The sequence below is a fragment of the Amblyomma maculatum genome, chromosome 11 (assembly GCF_055883805.1).
Source record: "Amblyomma maculatum isolate TAMU_Amacu chromosome 11, ASM5588380v1, whole genome shotgun sequence".
NCBI lineage: Eukaryota > Metazoa > Arthropoda > Arachnida > Ixodida > Ixodidae > Amblyomma > Amblyomma maculatum.
In genome coordinates, this window is record NC_139354.1 from 98,831,851 (window position 1) to 98,846,082 (window position 14,232).

The window sequence follows — 14,232 nt, forward strand, 5'->3', positions numbered from 1 at the left end:
TCCAGGCTATCACGATGGTTATTCACAAATGTCCCTTATCTTTATGATGCGTGGCTTTATGGCAGGCAAACCTCAATATATCATAATTTACTAGTGCTGATGTGTTTTTCATCGTCTACGAACGCTTGTAAGGTTTCCTACATACACAGATATCCGGTGCACTAATACTTGTAATACTGGGCGTTTTAGCTTCACGTGCTACCAGCGGAGCATCGACGTTAATGAATACACTTCCGACCGAGCGGTTTCAATATGTAAACATTCGAGAACGCGTCGGTCGGTTTGCAGTTATCTGCGCATCTTTCGATGGTCAGCGATGTTTGTTTATTTTTTCTGGAACAGTTTTCATGCAATTTTGTCGTCGCTAGCGAAACGATACGTTCGTGCTTCCACTTTTGCGTTGAAGGCGGCAGATCTTCAGTCGCAGACATGAAGACGCACCGCAAGATCGTACGAGCTGCAGCGACTGTTGTACGCGCAGAAGCGACGCGACGCGCGTATATGCTTGCTAGCGCACACTTGGACGGCTTCGCATTTTCGAGGTATTTGGGAAACGAAGCGTGCGCTTTACATACAGAATAGTCGTATAATATGTTTGTTATCATGCTTATTTAGTGCGCTGGCATGTCCGTCATGGTCATTCTTGGCTGAGCTTCGCCGATCGGCCCGGCTTCTGTTCAGAAGCGGAAATACTCTGCTCGGTATCAGTTCCAGAAATGTCGCGTTCATCCGGTTTCTGGTTAATTGATACAGGCTGAACCGAATTGAAACTGCGCGGAGCCCTCATTCCGGAAATTCCTGTATGGTTCGTGGCCCTTGTTCCAGAAAAAGAACTGGACGCCAGGCTGGGAAAGTATGCAGAGCTATAAAATAACATTACATTGGAAAAATAAGAAGAAAAGAAAAACAATAAAATAAAAAGTAAATGCCAGTTTGAACTTCGGTTTTTACAGTCAACAAGCACGCACTCTAACCACTACACCACGGCGGGATATGGTGGCAGTTGTTATATTTCTGCTTATGTAGTCCACAGTGTTCTTTCGTTTTTGTAAATTTTTGTAGGGTGTAGAGTTTGTGGTCGTAATATAGCGATCGCCCTTTAAACACGCTGAATCATTTTTCTGGCTATCACGAAGGGTTATCCATGTCCCGCATCTTTACAATCTATCGCTTTCTTGCACAGAAACCTCCGAATGTCACAATTTACTAGACCTGACGCGTTTTGTAATCGTCTTCGAACGCATGCAACTTTTGCTACATATAGATATATGCCGAGCACCAACACTTGTAATACTGCTTGTTTTAGCGTCACCTGCTGCCAGCGGAGCAGCGACGTCAATGAATTTACTTCAAACAAGTGATTTGCATAATTAAACACTCGAGGAAGCGACTCCCGATGTCCGACCTGTGCATATATTGATAGTCAGCGATAGTAAGTGAAGGTGGCAGATCTTTAGTCGCAGATATGAAGATGCACCGCAAGATCGTACAAGCTGCAGCGTCTGTTGCACACGCAAAAGCAAAACGCGATGTGTGTATGTACTTGCTAGTGCACACATCCACCGCTTCATGTCTTCCAGGTATTTGAAAAACAGCCCGTACTCCACATATACAGAAAAGTTGTAACTTATATGCATGGCTTATTTAGCGCGTAGGCATTTCCGTAGTGGTTATTCTGGTTGAGATTCACGATCCAACCGAATTGTGTTGAGAAGCGGAAATACTCTGTCCCGTATCACTTCCATTCATGACGGGTCTACCCGGTTTCAGTTAAACCGGACATGACCTGTCCTGTATATGAGCTCAATACAGGTCTGGCCCGCCCTGATTCATATGCATACCGGAATGAGATGTCCTGTATGAGATACATACTGGAAATGGTCTGCCTGGTATTAACTGTATATGAGAACAGACCGCCCGGATTGAGATTCATACCGAACATGGCCTGTCCGGTATAAAACCGTTTAAGCTTCATAAAGGACGGGTCCCACTGGTATGAAATTTATACAGGCTAATACAGGACCGATTGAAACCCGTATGGTGCGATACGGGATTTTTCACTAGGGCATCACGACGCCGCGATCAAGGGAGCGCGCCAAAGACATGGTGGAAGCTTTGTCGGTTCGCTACCTTGCCCGGAATGAAGGCTGACATATGTCGATACGTGCGAAAATGCCACATGTGCTAAGAGAGAAAGCCTCGAGGTGGCAAGCAACCTGGTTTACTCCAGCCCATTATAAATATGAAGTCATGATGGTTCTTGGCGTGCGATGTGATGCGGCCGCTACCCGGGCAGAAAAAAGGGGCAAAAGTCCGTGCTCGTCGTTACGTGCGAATTCAGCGCTTTCGCTGAACTGTACTCGCTGCGGAAAGCATCTTCCCGGGAGATGTTGGGAAAACTGCCGGAGGTGGTTTGTCGTTTTGGCTTTCCCGAGCGAATGATAACCGACAACGCCACGTATTTCACGTCCAAGATGTTTCGAGATACGTGCGCTGCAATGGGTGCAAGGCAGCAGAAAACCATGTGCTATCATCTCCAATCCGAAATCGAGGCATCAAGCCGCTCCTGGGCGCGGGGACTCTGCATGTAAAGTGCTGTCACTTCGCCTGTGAAATAAGGCGTATCAACTCTTACTTTTGCCACCGGTGCATGGGTTGAGGTAGCATCGAGGCGAGGCAATCTCTCTATGCACCTTGTCAAGCAGTTCTTTGGGACCAAACGGTGGCTGATAATAACAACATTGCTACTCGTGTCTCGAAGAATACGGACGCGCTTTCCTGCCGCTAGACCTTCAATAATTGGCATACTTCCTGTTTGAGGTTGAAGCGCATATGTCCTAGTGTTTGATAATCAACCATGAAGGCGGGGACATTTCCTTTTACAGGTTTTTGCAGTCTGCTGCCCGTCGGCACGGCAGGTAAGAAAACAGGGCCTGCAGAGAGAGTAGCACTCTCTCCTTCCACTGGTTGCTGATTCCTGCAGTCCTTGGTCTTGTGCCCGCTCTTGCAACAAGAATTACACATTGGTGCCTATCTAGTAGAGGTGCAACAATCGGAAGCCCGATACATTTGACGGTTGCAAAATATGCACCTTAATTGTGTCTTCTTAGAATGGTTTACAGAGCTCTCACTATGAATTCGCGCTTAGTCAGGCTTCTTCCCGATGTTAAAACAGTTCTGAGCTTCCAGGAAGCGATTAGTTGAGTCTGCTATTACGTCGCGTGTCTGGCATTCCCGTTCTTTCAAAAACACAACTAGTTTCGAATGGCAACATCGAAGGAACTGCTCTACAATCACACGATCACGCAGGCCTACAAATGTTTTAGGAACGCTCGCCATTTAGATGCAATGGTCAAAATAACCAGAAAGTCTTGCAGCTAGTTGCTTGCCTGTCTCGCCGTCTTCCGCTCGAGCCTTTCGGTATTTATTGTGGTAACCTTGAGCCGTGAATTTAAACCGCTGCAGAAGAGCCTTTTTGACATATTAATAGTCTAAGAAATCTGCTGCCGACATCCTGCCGATCCCGGTCAAAGATTCACCACTTAGGCCTATACTTACAGCTGTAGCCCATTGCTGCTGGGGCCAGTACTGCCCTGCTGCCACTGCCTCAAACCGCTGCAAATATTAATGCAAGTCATCCCGTCGCTCGTCGAAGAGAAGTAGTAGGTTTTGAGGGTTGAGGGGCAGGACTTGGGGCGCTGACACAATGGGGTCGACATCCTCTGTCGCGCTACTCCTCGCTCCTTATTGGAGTCTGAGCTTCACTTTGAGAATTTTTTTCTCTCAACTGCCAATCTATTTTACTTAGCGCCTAACCGACTTAGCAGCGCGTTTCCAGTCTCTCAGCTCGGTGCCGAAGAAACCCAACTGAGAGCCCAACGCAGCTCGATGCTCAAGGTTCATCTTCGCTCAAGTGTAGCGATGCGCGTGAACCCTTCTACCTAACCCTGCCCTCTCTCTGACAGATTATCTCGTTGAACCTTTTAAATTCTAGGAATCCTGACAGGCTCGCCATATGGTCATGATGTTATGGGCCTAGGTCCGCTTAGGAGATCTGGGCAGGTACGAGATCAGGTTCACGGACACACGCACGTTTTTCTTTTCTCGACCATTAAAATCAGTGACACGCATACAGCTAGCGTAAGGTCTCATGGGACAGAAAGCATTTTGGAGTCTATAGTCAGACTCCTCCCGCACCAATAATATATCGCGGGGTGAGAAAGATATCCCAATTGTAGATATAAACGAGCAGGTCCAAACGGAAAAACTGTTTAGTACGGAAAATAGAAATAAATGGGGTATGCTACTATGCGGCCCACAGATGGACGCGGGCCTGGGGATACTCCGCGGAGCTCCCTTGGAAAGTAGTGAAACGGGATGGTCTATGCAGTTAGAAGTTTGGACTGAGGACTGGGTTGTGGGCAATTGAGTAGGATACGGGGACAGCGAGTTTTCGCCATGTGGTCCTGATAGGCTTGGCTCCCATTCGGGCCTGTCTGCCCAGGACAGGGAGAGCACCAAGACAGCTCTTCCAATAACGGCCCCGCTTCGCGGGAATGCCTTTCACCAACCGGGCGCACCCGGGCACCGACGGAGAGACAGGAGAAAATCTAACGTGGAGGTGGCGAATCTGAGGCCCCTCCAGAACACAACCGTTTCATAGCCCGTACCAACCACGGGCCAGGGCCTCTGGATCAGTCAATTCGAGGGGGCCGTTCGCTCCCGTGGCTACTTTGCCCACCGAGTGCTTTCCCGGTTTAATGGGACAGGACCAATAAACGTCCTACTACGACTTGATCAAATTTCAGAGCAGGTGACTCTGACGGTGCCCTCCTATCCGGTCGTGGTGATAGCCGGCAAACTGTAGACGCCTTCTTCCTGGACCACAGAGCAGAAACCACGTCAAGGATCTGGTTCTTTGAGACTAGCGGCCAAGTTATGTCGCTGGCCCTGTTCACGCCAGGCGTCCAAGTTGCAGGTACTGCGGTGGGTCACGCCGCCTAGCTACTGCAGCGGGTGAAGTGTGGAGGTCAGGCGCGATTGTGCAGGCGAGCTGTCTCTGGGAGTTGTCCACAGGATGGCGGAGCGCTTTGCGGCGCCAGAACACGGGCCAGACCAGGGGTCCAGCTGGTGCTGGAGAGCCGGCCTTTGCCGCGAGGCCCAGAACGCTAGACAACCGCCCAGAGACGCTCTTGAGCATTCGTCCCGGTATCCTGCCTCGAAAAAACTGACGCGCACTTGCTCATCGCGCAAGCGGCCACACTTCATTTTTCAAGAGCAACCCACGCACTCGCACACGTGATTACCATCATCATAAGGTTTCAGTTCAGTTCAGTCGTTCAGTCGTGCCCGACTCTTCGTGACCCTATGGAGCATTTCACGCCACGCTTTCCGGTCTCTCACTATCTTCCTAACATCACATAACTTCATCTGCAGTGCCTCGAGGATGCCATCTAACCATCGCGTTCGCTGCCTACCCCTTCTCCGGCGACCCTCAACCTTTCCCAACATCAAATCTTTCTCCAGCGACTCCTCTCTTCTCCTCAGATGACCAAAGTAGCTGAGTTTTAACTTTAGAATTTGACCCTCCAATGAGCAGTCAGGGTTTATGGTCGACAATATCGACTGATTTGATCTTCTGGCAGTCCAAGGAACTCTCAAGAGTCTTCGCCAGCACCACAATTCAAACGCGTCAATTCTTCGGCGGTCAGCCTTTTTCACAGTCCAACTCTCGCATCCATACATCACAACTGGAAAGACCATAGCACGAGTTATACGGATCTTGGTTGGCAGACTAATGTCTCTGCTCTTTACTAGGCGGTCAAGGCTAACCATTGCTCTCTTTCCCAGAAGCAGGCGTCTCCTAATTTCATGGCTGCAGTCTCATCATAAGGTTTAACTAGTCTTAATCATTTTTAGCAGCCCGTCCTTGTAAGATTTGGCTCCCGAGGCCTCACAAAGACAACCGGTGCTCTAGCCTGGACTAATGTCAATGTTGAGGCCTTCTTTCCGGGTCGAGCAGGGTCCATCAGTAGCCCGTGTTACACTTGGATCCTTTGTAGTCAGCAGCTGGCTCGGTGATCTGCAGGCTGCTCCTCGAGGGCGAGAGGACGGATGCTGCGGACTTCGCTTCGAGGGAGAGGCCGGATCTCAAAGGGCAGCATTTTCACCAGATGTCACGTAGTAGCGACAAGCCCAGTAGCCAGAAATAAAGAGACTGGCGTTGCACTTAAAGAAAACACTTTATTGGGTGGACTTGAGCCTACAAGTGAACTAAGAGAGCCAGCGTCGGCGACAATAAACGTGCTCATCGGTCTTCGAACTAGGAATGCGAGTCGCGCATTTCAACGCTCAATTTCAAAGGCGGTTAACAAACATGTCGATAAAGCCGCAAACGGTGACTAGCATGACCTGGAACACTATAAACACACAGGAGTGGCTGGAATTTTCGAGATACATCTCTAAGCATCTTGCACGACAAATTAGATAAAGCGTTCCATCGCGACACCAAGTATGAGCAGATCAAGAATACAAAAACGATCCGCGCTTGAATCACAATGATAAGGCCGCGTGCCGGCGGCTGTCGAACATAACAAATAAGGTTTTGGCTAGTTCGCGGCAGTATTTTCTAGGATGCCTGAGGATGGACAGGTGGTGGTAAAAACTTTCATTGCCACTAAATACGAGGAATTATTTCGGGCTGGGGCTCGTCCATGATGACTTCCTGTCGGGGGCGATCTCTTGAGCTCGCGTGACGAAGGCCAGTTGCGTAGTTTTGCTTGGGCTGCCCAAAAGCTTGTCCCACTTCTCCTCTGACTGAGCTGGCAAGAGGGCCTTTGGGGAGGGATTTGTGGCGCATTCCTATAGTATATGGTCTTGGGTGGCCTACGTCCCATCACCGCAGTGCCGGAATGCAGGATTGAATTCTCTGTTCGCAATTAAAGATAATCGATAGGGGCTAAGAATGGCCTTTGTTTGTAGACGCCTGAGTGTCGGGGCTTGCGCCCTGTACAGATCGGGTTGAGGGGCGGGCTACGTGTACCTTAGCTCGCTATAAAAGTTTTTTATCTCAGCATATGTGCACGGCCCCTCGACGTGCGCGTCCCTTCCCGGTAGATCTCCCGATCCCGGTTGGCTAAGTCTCGGACTAAGTCTGTCGACCCCTTCGTTTCCGGAGTTACGCCGGAGCTGGAATCCGCACGACATTTATGATTTATGTTGCTGAGCAATCGGTTGCGTAGAATTCGCGTCGCGAGTGCGCTTACAGAATGTTTGGTGAAGTTTTGAACGGCGCTCTTTTAGTCGCTTAGAATAGTTTTGACGCGGGTAGTATCCTCGATGGCCAGTGTGATAGCTACTTCCTCTGCCTCGCTAATGGAGCTAGCATAATGAGGATGGACAGCGTGCTCGTCAGTCACGTTCTGTCTTGAAGGCTGCGACAGCTGTCAAACTATTGCTTGTAACAGTGAAGGAATGGGAGCGCAGTCACATCAAGCAAGGAAAAGTGACATATTAAACTCAGCCTAGAAGCTGAAGGCGAGAATAAATAGCTGTGATTCCGCACAAGCTGAATAAGTTGTAACAAAAGCGTTACTTCGTATTACTAGGGTTTTGAGCCTGTTTACGTTGTTTAAGACAAACGAATAAAAGTGCTTTTTGAATGTATTTTCTAGGTGCACATCTTTCTTAACTACATATGTTATTGGTTGTTTTTGTCATACCCGAAGAACATAGTCATTGCTCATGCCACAAATTTATAGCCTTCTTGGAGGAAAAGATGCGCATCTAAATATATTGTCACATCAATAATTTTCATACAACATTTAATTGCAGATGTTGCATGGGCAAACTACGGGCCATACGTGGGAAGCCATGACCTATACATTACCTAGCATGGCAGTTTGCTGGCCAAATGGGCAATACCCGTTGGCCCGAGATCGACTGCCCACGATCGGCTGTTCTTAGGCCATTATCAATTCCCTACCTCGGGCCGAGCTCGGCAGCCAAGCATAGCCCGACGCGTTTCATTTTCCCATATTGTCCAGGGCCGAGCGGGGGCCAACAAGTGGCTTACCGTTTATGTGTACTAATTGTGGAGACCCCCACCGAGCATTTCTATCCTTGTTGCACCACACCAGAGGGCATGCAGCAATACAAGTACTGATTGGGAATTCCATGCGACCAACATCTTGAACTTTGAGAAGGCATTCTAAAAGGAAGTCAAAAGACTAATTGCTCATGCTCGCCGCCAAGATCGCGTCCGTCCATCCGTAACGCTTTAGTTTGAAGACATCATCAGTGATGCTCTATGCATACCTTGAAATTATTAAGACTGATGCCTTTAATGGCTCAGACCCAGAGCATTCGTCTGACCGTGCTGATACTTGCGGCGCCCGTTCATCCGTGCCATGGAACTGTGCCAGATTTGCCCTCTCCCAGCACAGTGGCGCGCTCTTTTCTCCCTAGCAGCCACCTGCGCCAGTGGGGTACGCAGCTGTGCATAGAAACAATGACGTGATGTGTTGGTGGATGGGGCGGGCGTCGGTGGTGGCTGCAGGTGCGGCTATGCTCCTTGGACAGACGTTTGGGTGCAGTCGAGTAAGTGATATGCATGGGGTCAAAGCGGCCTAGTGACTGCGCGGCAAGCGGTGGGGAGACGCGGCAACAGGCGCCACATTTCCCCAGAGGGCTGTACAGTAGAACAATAAGTTTGGTAGCTACAATTTGCGGTTCTGGCGTTTCCTCCAATTAGAAGACTCGATTCCCCAGGACGCGTCTTTCTGTCTCCCTTTTCTTTTTTCTCTACTTTCTATCTTCTGTGGCTCAGCTACAGAGCCTGTAGCAGGCCCATGCATTTTCGTTTTTGTTCTTCCTGCAGCCACAACAGCAACACTTTCGATAACGAGGCAAACACGGAATACGGACCCAGAGGCAGCCACAGTAAAGCAGGACTCGGAGGCGTTTCAGATGCTTTCGAGTCATCGGAATTTATTTGTCCAAAGTGGCACACAAATTTTAATGATATAATCAGTAGTGTACGTCATACCCTGAAATAAATGATGCCATCGTTATTTGTAGTATATCGTGCCTTGCATTAATGATGACGTCATTAGTGCTGTAGTGTGGCATACCTTGAATTTGATGTCATCAGTAGTGTTTTATGTTGTACAATAATTAATGATTACGCGGACATGACTGTCCATCCGGCCATAACCACATCACACCTTACCTTGTACTAGTAATATTTATGGCTAATGAGTAACTAGTCACTAACTCGAACTAAATAATAACTAACTAGTAGTATTTATCTATTAGTCAGGAATGACTTTGTAATGGCTAATGACAGAGACGACTACGACATCATCACATGGGGACGTAATCGACCGTGATGTCAAGCCGGATGTATTTGCCTGATTACGTCACATACAGTAATGCCTAATAACAGGAATTAGCGTAAAAGTGATGTAATATCCGGTCACAACGTCACTACTGATAATGACGTCACCAGGCGATTACCGCACACAGGACGTGATCATCTTTATCATCGTCAGCCTAACTAAACCCACTGTAGGGCCAAGGCCTCTGCCGTACTTCTCCAATTAACCCGGTTCGGTGCTAGCTGCATGCACTTGACCCCTGCGAACTCCTTAGCCTCATTCGCCCACCCAACTTTCTGCCGCCCCCTGCTGCACTTTCCTTCCCTTGGAATTCAGTTTGTTATCCTAAGCGACTATCGGGTATCCTCTCTTCGCACTAGATCTCCTGCCCATGCCCATCTCTTCATCTTGATTTTCACTAGAATGTCAGTAACTTGAGGTGTTTCTCTCACTCACTCTGCACGCTTCCTCTTAATGTTACCCCTACCGTTTTTCGTTCCATAGCCCTCTGTGTTGTCCAAAACATAAGTGGAACCCTCTTGGTTAGCCTCCACGTTTCAGCCCCATATGTGAGTACATGTAAGATGCAACTGCTGTATACTTTCCTCTTTGAGTGATACCGGTAAGCTGCTATTCATAATCTCCGAGTGCTTGCCAAATGAGCTTCATCCCAATGTTATTCTTCTTGTAATTTCCTTTTCATGGTCCGGATCTGTGGTTAATATATGTCCCAAGTAGACATATTCGCCTACTACTTTCAGTGCTTCGTTTCCTAATGTAAACTGCCGTTCCTTCCCGAGGCTTTTGAACATTACCTTAGTCTTCTGCATATTGATTTTCAAGCCTACCTTTCTACTTTTTCTGTCTAGGTCATCAATCATTATTTGCAGTTCAACACCCAAGGCAATATCATCAGCAAATCGCAGATTACTGAGGTATTCTCCATCTCCCTTATCCCTAACTGCTCCCAATCCAAGTTTCTGAATACTTCCTCTAAGCAAGCTGTGAATAGCACAGGGGAGATACGTGTGTCTTTGCCTAACACCTTTCTTTACGGGAATTTTGTTACTTTCTTCTTTATGCAGAACAATGGTTGCTGTGCGGCCCCAATATATATCTTCCGGCACTTTCACGTGCGGCTCTACTCCCTGATTTCGCAATGCCTACATCACCGCTCAGATTTGTACTGAGTCTAATGCTTTTTCGTAATCAATGAATGCTATGTATACTGGCTGGTTATATTCCGAGCATTTATCGATCCCTTGGTTGATGCTATGGATATTATATATAGCAGAGTACCGTTTCCGAATACCTGCTTGATCCATTCCTTGATTGCAGTTTAAGGTTGTCCGGATTCTATTAGCGATTACCTTAGTAAATACCTTATACGTAGCAGACAGTAGGCTGATTGGTCTGTAATGTTTAGGGTCCTTAGCGTCCCCTTTCTTATGAATCAGGATAATATTTGCATTCTTCCATGGTTCCGATACCATCGATGACACCAGTCATGATGCTCCGACTAAAATACGACATATTGGACTCACGAACTAGGGACGCAAAGTAATCTTTGGACTAGACTTTATAATGCCTTCGACCACGTCACATATGAGGCGATTCACAGCAGTCTCTAGGATATCGAAGTGGCATCCTGAACACGTAATACATGAGAGACTTCTTAACTGGGAGAGCAGCCTGCATTAAATTCCAAGACATTCAGTATCCTACATTGCCGCTAATAAGCAGGGGCACACCGCAAGGATCGGTTCTCTCCCAATTCCTAATTCCTCTTCTAGGTGGTGAGGACGGGTCTCTCAAAAGCACTGAGCAACATCTGGGGGCTCAAATTCGGCCTGTACGCGGACGACATCAATGTCTGGATAAACCAGGAAAGTGATGCGAGCATGGAGAGATGACTGTAGGCAGCTGCAGACACAGTAGTGGACTACGCGGCTAGTAGGGGGCTTTTGTGCTTACCGCAGAAATCAGAACTACTAGCCTACAACCCAAAATCTTGAGGTGCAAGCAAAGCGGAGAATTAGGGCTGTATATTCAAGAGAACGGATAAAACGACGGAATGCTAAAGAAACTGGAAGGCTATACAACAGAAGTCCTAGGCATGTTCAGGAGAATAACCTTGAAGGACCGAGGCTCAAAAAGAAAGGAGCTTGATAAGACATTTGCAGGCATATGTCACAACCCGAATAAAATACTCCACGCCGTATTTAAATCTTAGAGCAGAGGAAAAAACAAAATTTGAAGCACTCATTAGACGATGCATAAAGAAGACCCTGGGCCTACAAATGAGCACATTCAAATAGGCTGCTATATATGGGGGTACACAATACGTGGAAAGAATTAGCAGAAGCAGTCAGAGTGTCATAACTCGGAAGGCTAAGCCAGACAACTACAGGAAGACCTATAGACAGAGGGATGCAACTGAAATCGAGCATCTCACGGATATACCGAGATGCGCTAATCATCTCTCATCTTTCTCGACACATGCTCCCCTAATACAACGCATATACAAGCACTCTGAATGCGCTTCGAGCCACTGAACAGCAAGGCAGTTGCATACTTTGATGCGGCGATTCGGAAGTCGGGTGTGGTGGTAGCCTCGCTAGTCGACGGCCAAGGCGCCCCAATATCGGCAGCCGCTGCTAGAAGCCGCAACTCCGAACCAGCTGAAGAAGTTGAGTTAGCGCTCGATTGCGTAGGGATGGAAGCAAAATTGATCACGAGTGACAACAAAACTGCCACCTACAATTACGCAAATGGCTGGATCGCACCAGAAGCAGTGAGAATCATGACCGGAAATTAGCTGAATAAAACATTCGGCTTAATATGGACTCCAGTGCACGCATCTGTTCCTGTTAACGAGGCAGCACACGAGTTGGCCTGAGATCTCTACTTCCAAGTAACCGTGGAGCCGCCTGATTGCCAGGACATGCACGGACGTCTGTTAAATTACACAGAGATAGAAGAAAATTTTAGAAAAAGCAAATAAATGTTATCACCACCGGGTAAGCATCTGAGCAACAAAGAGGCGACCGCATGGCAACGTCTGCAAGTAGAACATTACACCCACCCTGTCTGGGTCTATTATGTCCAGAAAGATGAGAGATAAATGTAAGCAATGTAGGAAGAAAGGGACCCTCGACCACGTAATTCTGGAATGCGCAAGCTCCCAGAAGCTAAGACAAAATACTTAGTAGAGAAGCATGGGAAACCCTTCTGCGGAGCGAGGTCCCAACTCTTCAGAAGCAAGCCATCCGCCTGGCGGAAGAGGCTGCAAGAAACCAAGACATTTTTGCAGGCCTCTAATCGCGGAGGTCCCGGGCCCCGTCCACTAGGCCTGTGTGCTGGGGGCGGGGAGTAGGGGACCTTCATTCTGGAGGAAATAAAAGTTGTTCACACACACACATCCGCATATAAGCTGACCCCGCCAAGCGTCTGATCCATGCATCCTTGCGACGTCTTTCATTTGGTGCTTCTTCGAACTCCGCACCACACAGCTTGTAGAAGCAGACGATGTACAGCAGGCCTCAGCGGCATTTCTCATCGGTTTACAGAAAGTAAAACGCGCAGTATCTGTGACGATTCTGCACGGATACTTTAACCGACCCGTTAGGAAAAGGAGTAAGGCGGGAGAAAAAAAACGAGAGAAAGAGGTGTCTTATTGAAGGGCGTCAAAGCGACACCCAATGGCGGCTTTCGCCTCACCGCAGTTTTGTGGTTTAAACTTCCCCCTAGACTTTTGAAGCAAATAGCTTCACTACGCTAGCTAAGACCGCGCTGCGCGTGAACTGACGTAAATCGGAGCACGAGTGACGTCACGCATGCCGCACCGGAAGGGACCGGCGCAGTGTCTGTCACACTTCTTTATGTGGACACATGACCACTCTGTAACAGAAGTTAGGAAGCTGTGAGTGAAAGTGGAAATAGAGAAAGAGGGGCCGTAGCGGAGTGCTACGGAGTAATTTCAACCACCTGGGGATTTTTACATGCACTGACACATGCACAGCAAACGAACGCCTCTTCGTTTCGCCTCCATCGATACGCAGCCGCCGCAGTCCGGTTCCAATCCGGGTATTGCGGCACACTAGTGAGATTACTTTTTGTCTAGTGTTCTCACCATCGCCGCAAGCGCATATTTATCCTGGAGGCCGACTATATAACCGCTTGCGAGAGAACAGGCGTACGCATTCAAAATGGAAGGGGAAGAAAGTTATACTACCGATACAGAAGTGCTACCACGGGAGTTGGCTGAAAAGGAGTGAAGAAATGAAAGGGTGAATGCTCAATGAGCGTCCGAGACCCCGTATAATGCGAAGAAATTTTCGCTAAACGACGCAGCAAAACCGGGTCTGAAACACCTAAAGCATATTCGCAAGTCAAACCATAAGCATATCCGTAAATTAAACCGTTAGCATATTCAAAGCCTAAATCATAAAGCATGACCATAAGCTAAACCATAAGCCTCACTGAAGCTTTTCGATTCGAGATATCCAGGCTTCACCTTAGCTAAACCCCAGCCAATTTTTTTTGCGCACAGCCGCCTCACAGTTGATTAGTTCGATGCGAGAGGAAACGTCCCTAGTGAAAAAGTTTATGAGACAGCACCCCACTATTTTCTAGCAAATTTTAGTCAAGTCGCATAAAAGATCACGTACGAATTGGATAAAAGCGCATAACATGTAATCAAATATAGCACATCTTCATAATATCTGGAGGATATTTTATGAGAATGATGGCACTGTACGAGAATCTATCCCATTTTATGATAGTGTTTGAGGTTATTGCCTGATAGAACTTGTAATTTTTCAGTAGGAGAGCCGGAAGCTGCGCCATAATGAAC